The sequence below is a fragment of the Triturus cristatus genome, chromosome 5_2 (genome assembly GCF_964204655.1).
Source record: "Triturus cristatus chromosome 5_2, aTriCri1.1, whole genome shotgun sequence".
In the NCBI taxonomy this organism is placed as follows: Eukaryota; Metazoa; Chordata; class Amphibia; order Caudata; family Salamandridae; genus Triturus; species Triturus cristatus.
In genome coordinates this window covers 118,989,709-119,004,294 of record NC_140588.1, presented here as the reverse complement: position 1 = coordinate 119,004,294, position 14,586 = coordinate 118,989,709, and the positions used below count along the sequence as shown (strand labels likewise).

Below are 14,586 nucleotides of genomic sequence, written 5' to 3'. Positions count from 1 at the left end.
GGTGCAGGTATTCTTCTGTCTTCTAGAGGTCCAGGTGTGTTCTGAAGGGGGTACCGAGAGTGCAGCATTCATGCCCAGTGTCAGGCTCTGGGCAGGTGAGGTTCCTGATTACTCCCTTACTAATGGTGCAAAAGTTCCCATGGGGGTCCCTGATGATGTTAGCAGCACATCTTGTATGTTTTACTGTATATTATCCATCAGTGCTCTTCGTTACCTAAAACCAACATGGGGCAACCTTCATTTCCTTGGAAAGAGCTGTTTGTGCCCTACCAGAGTAGTGGCTATAATGGGAAAATCCTCCTTTGTGGTCACTTAAAACCAGTTCTGGAGAAGCCCGTTCCCCACTTGGATTAGGGCCTAGCTGCCTCGCAGGATAATAAATGGGCAGGCAAGGGTTTAAGTTTTATCTTCCTGTGGCAGTATAGGTACCTTATGAAAGTTAACTAAGTTCCTAGCCACAGCCCAGATGGCCATACTGTCAGTGGGAAAAGAATCTCCTCACACCCAAACCCTTTGTCCACTGTCTGGTAGCAATACACATCACACCACAGAGGAGTCATTAGCAGTCAGGCGACACTGAACACTGGCAGAAAGGCACGTGGCTTAGGAAGGAAAATGCCAATGCTTTCAAAGTAACACTTCCTAAATAGAAATATAAAATACAGCTTGATCATTCTGCTGGATTTTAAATTGCTGTTCAAATGAGCCTTTGAATAATTTTTCTAGCTGCTCAAACTGAATCTCAGCATAATAAGGGGCTAAAATATAACTCAGTGTTTTTCTAAGGCAGACCCTCCTTTTTTTCATGCTCTTGTAGATATGTTTCCCTTTCACGCATTACTCTGCGTGAAAGGGGTGTTCCATTAGTGGTGCTGTTGGTGTAGACGCATTCCCAGATTTACAACATTTTGTAAAACTGGTAATGCATCAGAATCCTTCGCCTCCCCGGGAGAGACATAGGAATGGCACGAGGAGAAATTCATTTTTTTTTTGCCCCTTTTCCCTCTTTCTATGCGTGTTGTGTTTTTCAGCATGCATAGAAAGAGGAAAATGCCATTAATTATTGTTTTTGTGCAGGAAGGTGTCCCTTCCTGCACAAGAGAAATCATCCTCGCAGCGCAGGCACCCTTGAAAAATTACGCAAGGGTGCCTGCTTTGGCGCATGGCAGCCAATTGTGCGACAATGCAGGGGAAAGCACAGGAATGCAGTGAATTGTTGTTTAAAATGACACAGCCCAATGCTGCTAAATGGCTTGCAGGGCTGCATCATTTTCCTATAGATGATGCCCAAAGTTTGTAAGTGAGCTAGATCTAAGCTATGAGTAAAATAAAGGGGCATATTTATGTAATTGTAAAGCAGCACAGCAAGTCACCTTGCTGCACTGCACTGCATTAGAGGGAAAGGAATGCACCATATTTATTACAATACAGTGAATTTCTGTCCTTTATCCCCGCGCTGGCCCACAATGGGTTGCCTAGCGCCAATATAGGCACTCTTGCACCATGGTGCAAGGGTGCCTGTGATTCATGCAGGATTGTTTTTGTGCAGGAAAGGGCAACTTTATACACAAAAGCAATTCTGAGAGGCATATTTCTCTTTATAAAACACACATAGCAAGAGGAAGTAACGAGGAGAAATAAAGATATTTCTCCTCATTACACCTCCCATGAGGAGGTGTATCTTTTTCTCACATTCCCAGATCTACCAGTAATAGTAAATGTGGGAATGTGTCAAAATCCGTAGGAGTTGCCCCACACAACGCAAATGGAATGCCTTCCCAGGGCAGAGTAACGCAACGTAGCAATTTGTGCTGCATTACGTTACTCCATATTTATGAAGTCATTCAGGGCCATGCAAAGTGGCCTTGTGAGACTTCACAAACCGCATTTTGGAGTTGCGTCGCCCAAGCACCACTGTGCGTGGTGCAGGTGCAATGCAGCTCCTGCCATAAATATGCCCGAAATGTTTAATGCACATGCAAAATCGTGAGTTTCATGAGGTGACTATCAATGTGTGTGGCACAGCAAGAATGTGCAACATTTAGATGAGCAAGAGCTCAAACCAAAATTAGGCCGCTTTGGCTTTGCTAAGAACTCCAACGATAAAAGCGCTTTATTTTTAAAGCATCCATTTTTACCTATGACTATCCTGATGATGACCCATTCAGTTAAATGCAGAAGTCAAAACGCCAACTTGTCCCAACTGACTTCATGAGAGAGTGTAGGGAGGCAATGCATTTGCTGTGAAGTGTTTCTCATAGCATCAGTTCAGCGGTTTGGAGCACACTGAGACAGCTCATTTGAGTTCCAGGCCTCCGGGACAAATCTGCATACAACAGGCAAGCTACAGGTCTAAATCTCTGTGTGTTAATTAATCTGCTGCATTGATCTGATTGCAATCTGCAGGTCGCTAGTTAAGGTCCCTTTCTGGACTAACTAGTCTTTTATCCCTCATGTATTGATAGCATGAGAATTATTCAGATGGAGAGCAATAACACAAACTATTCAGCCTCTAAAAAACAATACGGCTAATGCAAACTGCTTTCAATAATAATTATTACGTGGTTTCTGCTGGCCTAAGGCTTCCCCTATGACATTTTGGGGCATATCATCAAGGAACGGCGATGAATAACGCAAAGCGCGCTTAGCGCTTTATTATTCATCGCCGTCTATCTCTGTAATTTATCGCCCTGGTAGCGCGTTATCAACAACGCGTTGCTCCAGGGCGATAAAAATACCAGAGATAGCGGGGGGAAATCGCAGTTTTGCAGGGAACATCGCTGGTTTTCCAGCGATGTTCCCTGCAAAAGGGCGATAACCTTGCTGATATGACCCTGTGGTCGTAGCAGCATAAACCACCCCCTATGTTAGGGATGGATAAGTCAGGATTTCAGCAGATGTTAATTTTGGGAGAAAACAGCGGTTTTCTCCAAAAACTAACGTCTGCTAAAATGCTAGGGCAGCCTTGTAAATATCGCGATGTGCACATCAGCCATATTTGCAAGGCTGCACTGCCCAGTGATGCCCACTTTGCATCTCATAAGGCATGTTAACACCCTCTTGTAAATAGGGCAATAGTTTTTTCTCTGCTTTTTTGGCTTTTAAAGCCAAAAAAGCGGAGATAAAGCCCTTGTTAATATGCCCCTTCGTCTTTAATACTGGGGACATTTTGCAATCATTTACATTATAAAAGTGTTTCCCCTTTATTTTGTTTTTCCTTCTTTTTTCCTTAGCGTTCCTTTCTCACCAAGGACTTTGCCAGCAGCTCAGACACAGGGATGTCTGAAATGCTGGGAGGTTCGTTGAGCATTATCAGCTATAAGTTAGAATTGTATTAATGTAGTTTTTTCCCCGTATTATTCTTGATGTGCACAGATAGTACAGGAAAGCGCCTGCATATATTGATCAAGCAAAGGGGTCGATGACTTTGAAATTCCTGGAGAAGCACAAAACTGTGTGTCTGGAATCCCTTGATAAAAAAAGAAGTGGTGTGCTCGTGAATACTGAGCAAAGAGCATGATTGTTTTCAAGCAATGGCGGGGGCATATGTTGTTTGAAGAGTTGGGTTAATTTAGGATGCAGCATGCTTTTGTGCCCTGGATCAACAGCAGTGTTCCTTTTCAGTCTTTCTCATTCAGTTCCATCAGCCATGGAGACAAGTTTAATAATTCATTTTTTGCTTACCAAATGCAATAAGAAATTTCTCTACTCGAGGTGCCATTATTTAGAAATTCAATGGAAATAATTTTTCCAACCTTGAGAAGTGGAACAGATCGGTATGACTCAGTGGCATAGCTAAAGGGGGAGGGGGAGGTGGTCTGCCCAGTGCGGCACACTTTTTGGGGGTGGCAGAAGGGAGCAAGTTGTGTCTGTCCAATACCACTACCCCCCCTCCGCCCTCGAGAACAAGTCAGTCATCGGCCGACAAACCCCCTGCTCTTACCTGCACAGGACAGCAAACTTAGGGGCCTCCCCAGGTGGCAGTAGGTCTAGCTATGCCACTGGTATGACTAGTCGGGAATTATAATGTTGATCCGCTGTTCCCTGTTAACTTGGAACTGTGCACATTTTGTCATAGAGTAAATGAGAGGGAGGTGAACCTTTGAACCTGTAAAAATCAGTAGCTGTGTCCATAGCAAAGTGGGTCACATAGAGATAAATAGAGCTACTGTGAAGACATGCTATTTCAGTCAAAGATCAAGGAGAGATCTGTGCAAATTCCCCATCATGGGTATTCAGAAGATCTTCGGGGCATATCATCAAGGACCGGCGATAATTATCGCTAGCGCACTTAGCGCTAGGATAATTATCGCTGCCTATCGTGGATTTTTATCGCTGAGATAGCGTTCTATTAGCAACGCTTATCTCAAAAGCGATAAAAATCCTAGCGCTAACTGCCAAACGTGAGATTATCGCTGGAAACCCAGCGATAATCTCACGAAGTTTGGCGTTAGCTTGATGATAGGGCAAGGCAAACTTATCCATGATATCCACCTTCCATAGGATATCATGGCTAAGTCAGTCCTGAAGCAGGCGTAAGGAAAGTAGCGATAACAGGGGTTATCGCTACATTTCTTGCCGCTATGCTTCATAGCGTGGGGCTTGATGATAGGAGAAATGTGGCTTAGCGAAATTTCTCCAGTCATGTCAGGGCAAGAACGCCCACTTTGCATCTCATTAGAGATACAAAGCTGGGCGTTCAGAATTCAGGCGCTAATGCAAGGTTTCACATGATAGCGTGACCTTGCTGATTAGGCAATAAAACTATCGCCGCTTTTCGCCCGAAAACGGACGCAAAAGTGGCGATCATTTTTTATTGCCTCGTTGCTGATATGCCCCTTCCTTTTTTAATAAAAGCACAATCAGTAACTAAGAGATGGTTGATTACTTTTGGGCACCTCAGAGTGTACCACCTACCTACGTAGAGCCAAATTGGAGTGTGTGCTGGTAGGCCAGATACAATGTGTGTAAACTGTGCATTTTGCAAGCCTGTCTGTCCTTTGGGATGTGACCTATTTCCTAGGTCACATTGCAAAATGTTAATTCAGAGAGGGTCACTTTTTAAAGCAGTCTGATTCCCTTAAATGTGCAGATAGTGCTTTTTTTAAAAAAAGAAAGAAAAAAATGGTAAAGATTGTTATCTATTTTGAAAACATCACAGGGAACATGCAGTGGTCCGCAGGACCAGTGTCTGCAGTCCCCAAGTCTACATCTCAGGTATCGACATTTATCAATGGTTTGTGTAGTGTTGTGAGACTGTGCACTTGGACCCTTGCAGTATCCTGACCCAGATAAAGTGCAAATGCTGACAGCTACATTTCTCCCCCACAAGATGTTACCATACTGCGATCCTTCTTGGGCATGGCCAGTTATTGCTCAAGGTACAGTCGTGATTTTGCTACAGTGTGTGTCCCATTAAGAGACTTGGCAAAACAACATGTCACTTTCCAGTGGTCTGCTAAGTGTGATCAAAGTTTCAAAAGAATAAAACTTGTGATTGAGAATGCAACCGAGGTGGCCTATTTTGACTCCAAGTTTCATACTGAGATCTCAGTAGATGTGAGCCCCAATGCACTTAGGGCAATCCTTGCTCAACATAATGTTCATCCGAATGATCAGAGACTTTGGGCCATATGTAGGTACCTAAATACCGGTCAGTAACGGCTGAAAATCGGTAAATATCCTGTTACCGACCGGTATTTAGGCAATTGAGATGTAGGTGGCTGGATTTCAGGATTCGGTAATTTACCGAATCGGAATTTTAAGAAATCGGTAAAATACCGATTTGGTAAATTACCGAATCCTGAAATCCAATGTAGGGGGCACTCAAGTGAGTGCATTTTTGGTTTCTGGATTCGTTATTTACCACCAACTACAAGTTGATGGTAAATAACGAAAACCTTTAAAAAAGCAATTTTGTGCTTCTTGACAAGTGTCATGTGGCAGACATACATGCCCTTAGGGCATGTATGTGCGCCACATGTGCACACATGCACGATTCAGGGGTGCAACAGGGTGTCAATGTGACACCCTGCCACCCATGAATATGCTCCCCCTATTACCGATTCGGTGTTTACCGAATCGGTAATTGTGAATGGCTTCCCATGCATTCCTATGGGCCTCCAGGCCCATAGGAATGAATTGGAAGGGATGCATTATTACCGAATCGGTAAATACCAATTCATAAATACCGAATATTACCGATTCAGTAATAATTACCGAATGTTTACCTACATTCTATTTTCCGATTCATAAATACCGAATCAGTAAAATTCGGTATTTATGAATCGTAAATATATATTACCTACATATGGCCCATAGTGTGGCCTATGCTAGTTGGAGCCTGTCTGACACAGAACATGCTTATTCTCAGCCAGAGAAGGAGAGTCTGACTGTAGTGTGGGCCTGCAAACATTTCCATGTGTTTATATACAAAAAATGTTTCACTATAATTACAGACCATCTAGCGCTGCTCTCTATTTTTGAAACCCAAAAAACAATACGTCCTCTCGCATTAAGAGGTTGTGGTTGTTACTACATGAATATCACTATGCCATTGTACACAAGCCGGGTAAAGATCAGAATCCTGCTGATTACTTTTCACAAGTACTGCTACATAGTCACAGTTTGACATCCAAAACAGCTGAGGAGTACATTGACTCTATTGTGAGGTCCAGCACGCCAGAAGGCCTATCCATTGAATAACTTATTGCTGCTACTAATGCTGATAAGAGTATGCTTATCCTCAAAGACATAATTTCAACTCAATTGTGGAAGAAAAATGCTCGACCATTTGCTGATGATGTTGAATTTAAAAAATGCAAAAATGTACAGAATAAACGGCATGTTAAAAGGGAAGGTGTTGTATTAAGAGGCTCGAGAATCATCATACCTGAGAGCCTAAGACAGCAAGTTATTGAAATAGCCGATTAAGTACTTTGTGGCATTGTACCCACCTAAAGAGCCCAAAGAGACCAAGTGTAGTTGAGGAATAAGAAGTCTACTACAGAGCACCATGTGGACTATTCATTTGCATAGTCCTGGGCTGGGGAGGACGCTATAGTTTACAATAGCAATCGCGGTCACAACCCATTGGCACATATTGATTTGAATCGCAATTAGAAGTTGATGATCCATTTAGCCAACTTCCTAATTGCAAATTTAAATGAGTTTCAGACCAATGTTTATGAGCTGGAAAGATTGTGTACCTCACAAAAGTGTACCTTGAAGTTGCAACCCCTGTGAGTTTGAGAATGAAAGGTGTTGCAATTGCAAAATGTGTTTTATATATATAGTAGAATGTTCTTAATCTGAAGACAGAAATGATAAGAACTGAACCTCATTCTAATTTATATTCAAATGTTAAAAGGGAGGAGTCACACCAACAAGTTTGGTTTACAGATCAGACATTAACCTAGATATAGGTAATGACAAATTATCAGATGGAGGATCAAAAGACACAATTACTATTGATTTAGGTGTGATCCTTGCATATTTTATTCACGTTTCATTTTCTAGCCTCCTTGATCATGTTTTGCAAAGTTATTTTGTGGATTACTTTAGGTCAAGAACAATAGTCTACTATCTGGCTTGACATTTGATTGGGAGGACTAGGCCACTGGGGTTTTTGCCAATTTATAACCTTTTTGCAGCTTCACTACAGACAATTATAGCTGTCTGTGGCAAACATCATTGTAACCAACACCTTAAGGTATACTAATGAGGGCTTTGGGTCTTCCCCTTCTTCACTATTGGGTGGCTTTTTCTTTCCTCTATTTCAGTTTCTTGATCCTGATTTTCTAGTTTTCTGTTCTTTTATTATGTTTGTCCCATTTATGGTGTAATTTGGTGTCCCCATTTTTTCATTGGATGAGCTGTACACTTCCACTGCTGGTTGAGGGATCTACTTTCTTTTTGCATGTCTGCATAGCCATTGACTTTTAACACTGGAAGGAAGCGCATCAATTTCTCTTTTTCCTTAGAGTGTCTCTATATAGTTTCCCTGCTACCACTCCCTCTTTCTCCTCATCTTTCCTGCACCGCACTCTTTCCTGATTTCTCCTACCTTATCAATTCCAATCATCCCAAGTGAGTGTGTGGAAAAGCGTTCAATGGACATTGGTATTGGAATTCCAGGGGTCCTTGGATCTCTGAGAGCTTGCAGTTCTATCTGCTGAGCTCTCGGAAGTGCATCACACTCAGCCCAGGCCCATGTTCCTCAGTTTGTGCTCCATATTTTTCTGCCAGCCCTCCTCTGAAGAATGACAGCCACCTCTTGTGCCTCCAAGCTCAGCTTTTTATTGCTGCAGCCCAGATTAAAGGCTAGACTGAACAAGTCCCCAGAAACTGGCGGCCTTACCACAGAGTTTGAATACATTAACATCATGTTCTTGCTAAATCCTTTCCTTTAATGAGTCACTTTAAAATTATGAAGCTTATATCAAAACTTTGGTCCAGGGTCGCAACAAGTCAATGTTTCCTGGTGGGTTATCCCTGGCACTAAGTCCAGAAGACAGTAGGTAGCCCTCCTTGTACCCCTTCTCAAAGTATAATCTCTGCTGCTCATTTCAAATATGTTTAGATTTACCGAGCAACAAATTCTGAACAGACAGAAAGAATGAATAGAGAACTTAAAAAATAAGCACAGAACAGCAGGACTCTAGGTACGCTGAGCCTCAAACTCCTAGGAACCACAGAATGGATCCAGCCCTAAGGGACAATTGCAACTCCCCTTTCATACACAGTTAGATTCGATTCGATTTTTCATTTTATATAGTGCTTGAATGCCCTGGGGTGTCTTGGCCCTACTGCTGTCATGGAAAGAAGCGATGGAGAAAAAGAAAGAGAGCTACACTCGTGACTAAACAGCCATTTCTTAAGAGAATTCCTAAAGGACAATAGGTATGGACAATGGACAATTCTTCTTAGTAATGGGGAGAGAACTCCACAGCTTGGCTAACCCCAGAAAGAAACTCCTACCTCCCTATGATACTTGTTTGGCCCTGGACAGAACTAGGCACTTGGCCTTCCCAGGATCTGAGCTTCCGGGACGGGGTGTACCAGATAATCTGTCCAGAAGAGAGCCTGGGCCAATGCTATCCAATGCCTTAAAAGATATATAGAGAGCCTTAAATTGTATTCTCTTAGCCACTGGAAGCCAATGTAGCTTAATCAAGGCCCGAGGCACAGACTGATATTTTGGATTTCTCAATAGGAGCTGGGCCGATGCATTCTGTAGCATCTGAAGTTTATGGAGAAGTCTTTTCTGGATGCCCATAAATAGGGCATTGCCATAATCCAATTTGGCTGGGGTAAGAGTGGTAGAAACAGGTTTTTGGAGGTCTCAGGAAATGAAGGAACACCTTTTTCTAATATTCTTAAGGTAAAAAATACAGATGAAACCAGGGTATTAACCTGATCTTCATAGTTGAGTTTATTGTCAATGACAATCCCCACGTTCTTCACTTTCCGCACTGGTGAAGGAAGTGTGTCAACTTCCTTAGGCCACCAGCTTGACAACCAAAATGAGTTATCTTTCTCCAAGAGCAGAATTAAGCTTTAAACAGTTTAGCCTCATCCAGATACCTATCTGAGACATACAGGAGCTAAATCTTGAGGCAGTGTCTTCTGGATTACTGGCTACTGATACCACTATTAGCATGGAAATTAATGCAATTTCATTGCATGCTCATCCTTATTGAAGCCCGTTGCTGTCTCACTTCATGGAGGGGAGAGGAGGGGAGCCAGGACTACTGCCCCCAGCATCCCATGCGGCTGCGGACACCAGCACCATCATCCTGCGCCAGGAGGTGCTTTAAAAGTGCTCATGGGCTCCTGCAGCACGTGCCGTACCCGGGCAAAGCCCGGGCCAAGGGGTGGCCCATCTGCACCCGTCAGAGCCTGGAGGAGGCCGTGCTGGGCCCACCCTCTGTCCCTGGACCAGAGGCACAGAATCTATAACTCTAAGGTACTGTTTACTGTTTCAAAGTGACTGGTTAATTATTACTTAATGGCTAAGCGGCTCAAACAAGGGGCCTTGTGAGGACCCTTGACGACTTTCTGACATGGGCGGAATCAGTGCTGACGCACGAAATTCAGCTAACGGAAAAAAGACTCTAACTGGATAGCGTTATGACCCACAAAAGATCATCATTAGGTTGTATAAGCAGGGCTAAATCTCCAGCTAAATCTCCTGCAGGTGCGCATACAGATGCCGTGTACCTGCATGATGTCGCGGCAATGGCAGACAGACTTGGGGGGCAAGTGGAGCCTGCAACAGTGATCCTAGACACAGACCCACTTATTCTAGCAGTCACTTCAGTCATGGGGATGGTTGCAGGGGGACGCGGTACCATGTCGATGCAGGATTCGTCCTGCTCCTCAGATGTGATGCCACCAGTACCTCTTGTGCCTATGGCCACATTGGTAACTTTAACATCACCAAAGTCTGGGCCCAGAGACATCACAAACAGATCTAAACAGCATCCAAGGGTTAGCCAAAGTGGGGATGGGACAGGATCGAAACTATCAATTATTAACGACCCACCGGCAAAACGGCCAAGGTGTGGAGCTCTCTAGAAGCCAAGGCAGAAGCCCAGATCAAAGCAGCCACCTCCCAAATTAAATCAAGATCTTACGGCCACGGTAGACATACAAGGGTCATCAGGACATCCTATGCTACAGGACTCACCTCCCAGCCCTACAATTCCCGATTGCAATAATGAGCAGTGGAGAAGATTTGAGACATTGATGTCTGTGATCCTGGACCCTATATTATGTAAATTACAGTCTATTGAGGAGAAACTTGTGTTGATTGAACAGCGTAATAGCATATCATCTAATACATTATATAACTCCTCAAATATAGGGGGGTGTTGCTGTAATCATTCTGTCCAACCTTCAGTGGCCCCATTTATAGTTTAGGGGGCAGCGGAAGGAGGGAGCACGTTACAAGGATTACCTCCTCACTACCTGTAACGAGCTCTGAATCCCGGCTACACAACTGAGCTGACACAGTAAATCATACCCCCCAACTTAATACTGTAGTTACACGCCCTAAGGCTCAATCTAGGAATCAGGTTGCAAGGGATGCAAGGGCAGTGGAGACAGAGTCCAACAAGGTCCAATTGGAGAATCGGCATAAGGCCTCGAATGGGGATAGTGGCCACCGACAACAATTGGGAGAGGAAGATATGCCAGTCGACCCCTTTTAACACTGAGCTCTCAGTAATAGATCTCCCCCTGGCAGGTTGCCCGTACACAGTGGTTTTGACAGGTGTGCCAGGTCACAAGAATGCACAAGAGGAGCCCACTGTACAGCTAATTAACAGTGTGGCGCATTGGACGTGCATGTATGCTAGATTTAATATTAAAGATTATCGACACATCCTTTTGTCTAGGAGGGTGTCTTGGATTGGCAAATCGAGGGAAGGTTTTGCTGGAGACTGCATTATTGTCACACTCAGATACCCAGAGATGGCGCAGGGGATTCTCTTGTATTCAGCTGATTCATTCGCCCTAGAGTCTAGCATTAAACCACTACCCTCGGGCTTTTTTTACAGACCAGAGCCTAGCCTTAATTTCATACAATGCCACACTGGCTTGGACCAGGGTATCGGGTGGGGCAGTAGGCCTGTGGTGGTAACTAATGCATTTGCACCATTGAGGGACTTGAATGATATCGACTGACTAAATCACAGGGAGGGTGGGGGTAGAGCCAGTGATATCCTTTTGGCCAATGCTGTCACAGCAGAGAGGAGTGTGAAGTCTCATATGGGGAGAACATTACCTTCTCCTGTGGAGTGCAGGGAACCTAATAACTTAGAGATAGATCCCGGGGGTAGGTCCGCCACCCCGCGAAGTAATATTGCACCGGCGGATTCTATCGTAGTGAGCAGTGGGGAAGACCTAAAAATTATCTCGTGGAATGTAGCAGGACTATCTTGCACATTTGGGGAGGAGCAACGGCTCACTTACGTGAGGGAGTACCATATAATTTGTCTCCAGGAAACTTGGGAGACAGGCAAAAACTGTTTCATTGAAGGACATAAAACCTTTTTTTGCGCAGCAGTCAGATCGTTAGCCGGCAGAGCAAAGGGGGGTCTTATTATGTTTATGGATTTGAGAATACAGGGCAGCTCGAAGAACTTGGTTTGGGATTCAAATGATGTGCAAGGATTACAATTCTCGAATCAGATATTCAGGGTAATATTAATAAGTTTTTACAATGCAATGCCAAATGCGCAGGGCGCATACAGTCTCCATGAACTAAACACACGGCTGGAGCACACACGAGGGAAAGGGCTGGCCCAATGTCACGGATCTTAGTCTGTGATTTTAACTGTCACCTATGCCCACACTTGAGGGTGGTACAGGGTGATTGGTCAGCCTGTACATTAAGGAAAGGACCACACCTGGAGCATACCCAAGTTGGATGGAAACTGACTGGCCTCTTATACTTCTATGGATTAACCCACACAGTGGACATGCTCGCTAACAAAAAGGGTAGTCTGGTTCCCTCTATATTTAAAGGGCGGGGTTGTCACTCATATATTGATTTTATCTTTGTCTCCCCTTTACTGAAAAGGGGTATTTTAAAGTTTAATATACAAATCACTGTTTAGTTATCATAACCCACTTACTTTAGTACTTGCTGCTCAGTCCCAATTACCAGTATCAAATAGACAGGAAGGGGGTTCGGCAATAGCTGTGACGGACCAAGGCAGAAGGCTGAGACAGGCCCAGGTGGATATTGTTTCCTCTAGTTCTCTCCCATTTGATAGAGGTTATCAGGAAAGTACTGAAATGCTTAGATTTAGGAGTGGATGGGGCTGAACTATTAGAGGCTTTTATGAACATCGCAAAACTGGTGGATAACCTGTTGAAGTCCTCCTCACAAGCGCACAGCGTGGGCCACCCACGGTGGTTTGATAGCCAATGCTCACAGGCCTCGAGGGAGTTAACAGTAGCACTCAAGCAGACTCCAAGGGACAGAGAACGTGTGGCTGCTTGCCGCTCAAGTTATAAACTAGCTGTCAAAGAGAGAAAGGACCATTTACAATGTACAGCCTGGGAGGAGCTCACAGAGGCAGCGGAACTGAAGGACTCTGCCCGCTTTTGGAGAGTTATTAATAACCCTTGTTTCTCAGACCCGAATAAGCCGGGCCTAAGCCATAATATTCTGCCAGAACAATGGCAGCAGCATTTTCAGGGCTTGTATAACCACCTGCACAGTCAGGATGAGAAGCAGACCCCATCTGTATCACTAAGCACTAATCTTATTACCTTCTCCTTGGATGAAGTAAGTTTAGGAATCGCAGGCCTGAAAAGGAACAAGGTACCGAGGCCAGATGGAATCCCACCAGACCTCCTTTGTTGTAATACGGAGATCTGGGCCCCTCTTTTAACCAGGGTATTAAATGCTGTAATAAGCTCAGCACTGCCAGTATCTTGGTCTTCTGCCATTATTGTTCCAATATTTAAGAAAGGCGACAGGGATAGCCCATACTGCTATCGCCCCATATCCCTGATAGATGTCTCAGTGAAGGTTCTGGGGCGGGTGATTTTAAATAGGCTGATGGATTGGGCGGAGGCCACACAAATTATTACGGATGCCCAATAGGGGTTCCAGATGGGGAAATCCACTGTAGATCAATGCCTTAACTTGTATCTTATTACAGCAAAATACACAGTAGCTAAGTATGGCGCACTATACTTAGCTTTTATGGATCTCACCGCGGCCTTTGACAGCGTGAACCGCAGTAAATTGTGGTCAATAATGGGTGATCTCGGTGTGGACAAGGGAATATTAAATATTCTCCAATCGCTGCATTCTAATACCACAGCAGTTGTTAGATACACACAGGATGGGAAGGTAACGGAGCACTTCAAGTGCTCAAGTGGGGTCAGACAAGGATGTATTTTTGCACCGTTTTTGTTTACCCTATATATATTAACGGTTTAAACGCCACTTTGCGAGATATTAAAGCTGACCTGCCGTGAATAGGTGTAAGAGTTACCCCGGTTCTTCTCTACGCAGATGATGCGGTGGTCCTTGCCCGTACCCCACATGGTTTGAAGCTTTTAATTAATGGTTTTGTGAAGTTTATGGACAACCTGGATATGTCCCCTAATCTTGCAATATCGTATGTTATTGAAATGGGGAAGAAGCCAAGCAAATCGTATAGTTATTCCATAGGCTCAGATACCTTAGGTAAAGTCCCAGCCTTTGCATATTTGGGCAGGTTCGTTGATGGTCACCTGAATTTCAAACATTTATTAGAGGAAAAGTGCCTGGCCCTGAACAGGTCTATAGGTTCAATTTCAAACTTTGCACTCAGGCTTGGACGTTGTACCCCGGGCATGAATTTAAAGCTATATAATTCAATCTGTTGCGCCGAGGTCTTGTATGGAAGTGAGGTGTGGGGATTCGTTAAGATCGCTAGTCTGCAAAGAGAGGAGAACAAATACTTGAGGCGTTTACTGAAGGTCCCACACAGTATCCCAGGATTTACTCTACACGAAAAACTGGGGGTTAAATACATCTCAGACTTGGTGGGAGTTTAGCCCCTATTATGTTGGCTGAAG

At 44.1% G+C, this 14,586-nt stretch overlaps 1 pseudogene; it reads left to right on the top strand.

Annotated features, from left to right (window-relative positions):
* The window catches only part of LOC146822710 (sulfide:quinone oxidoreductase, mitochondrial-like), a 145,887-nt pseudogene that overhangs the window by 38,594 nt on the left and 92,707 nt on the right, over positions 1–14,586 (top strand).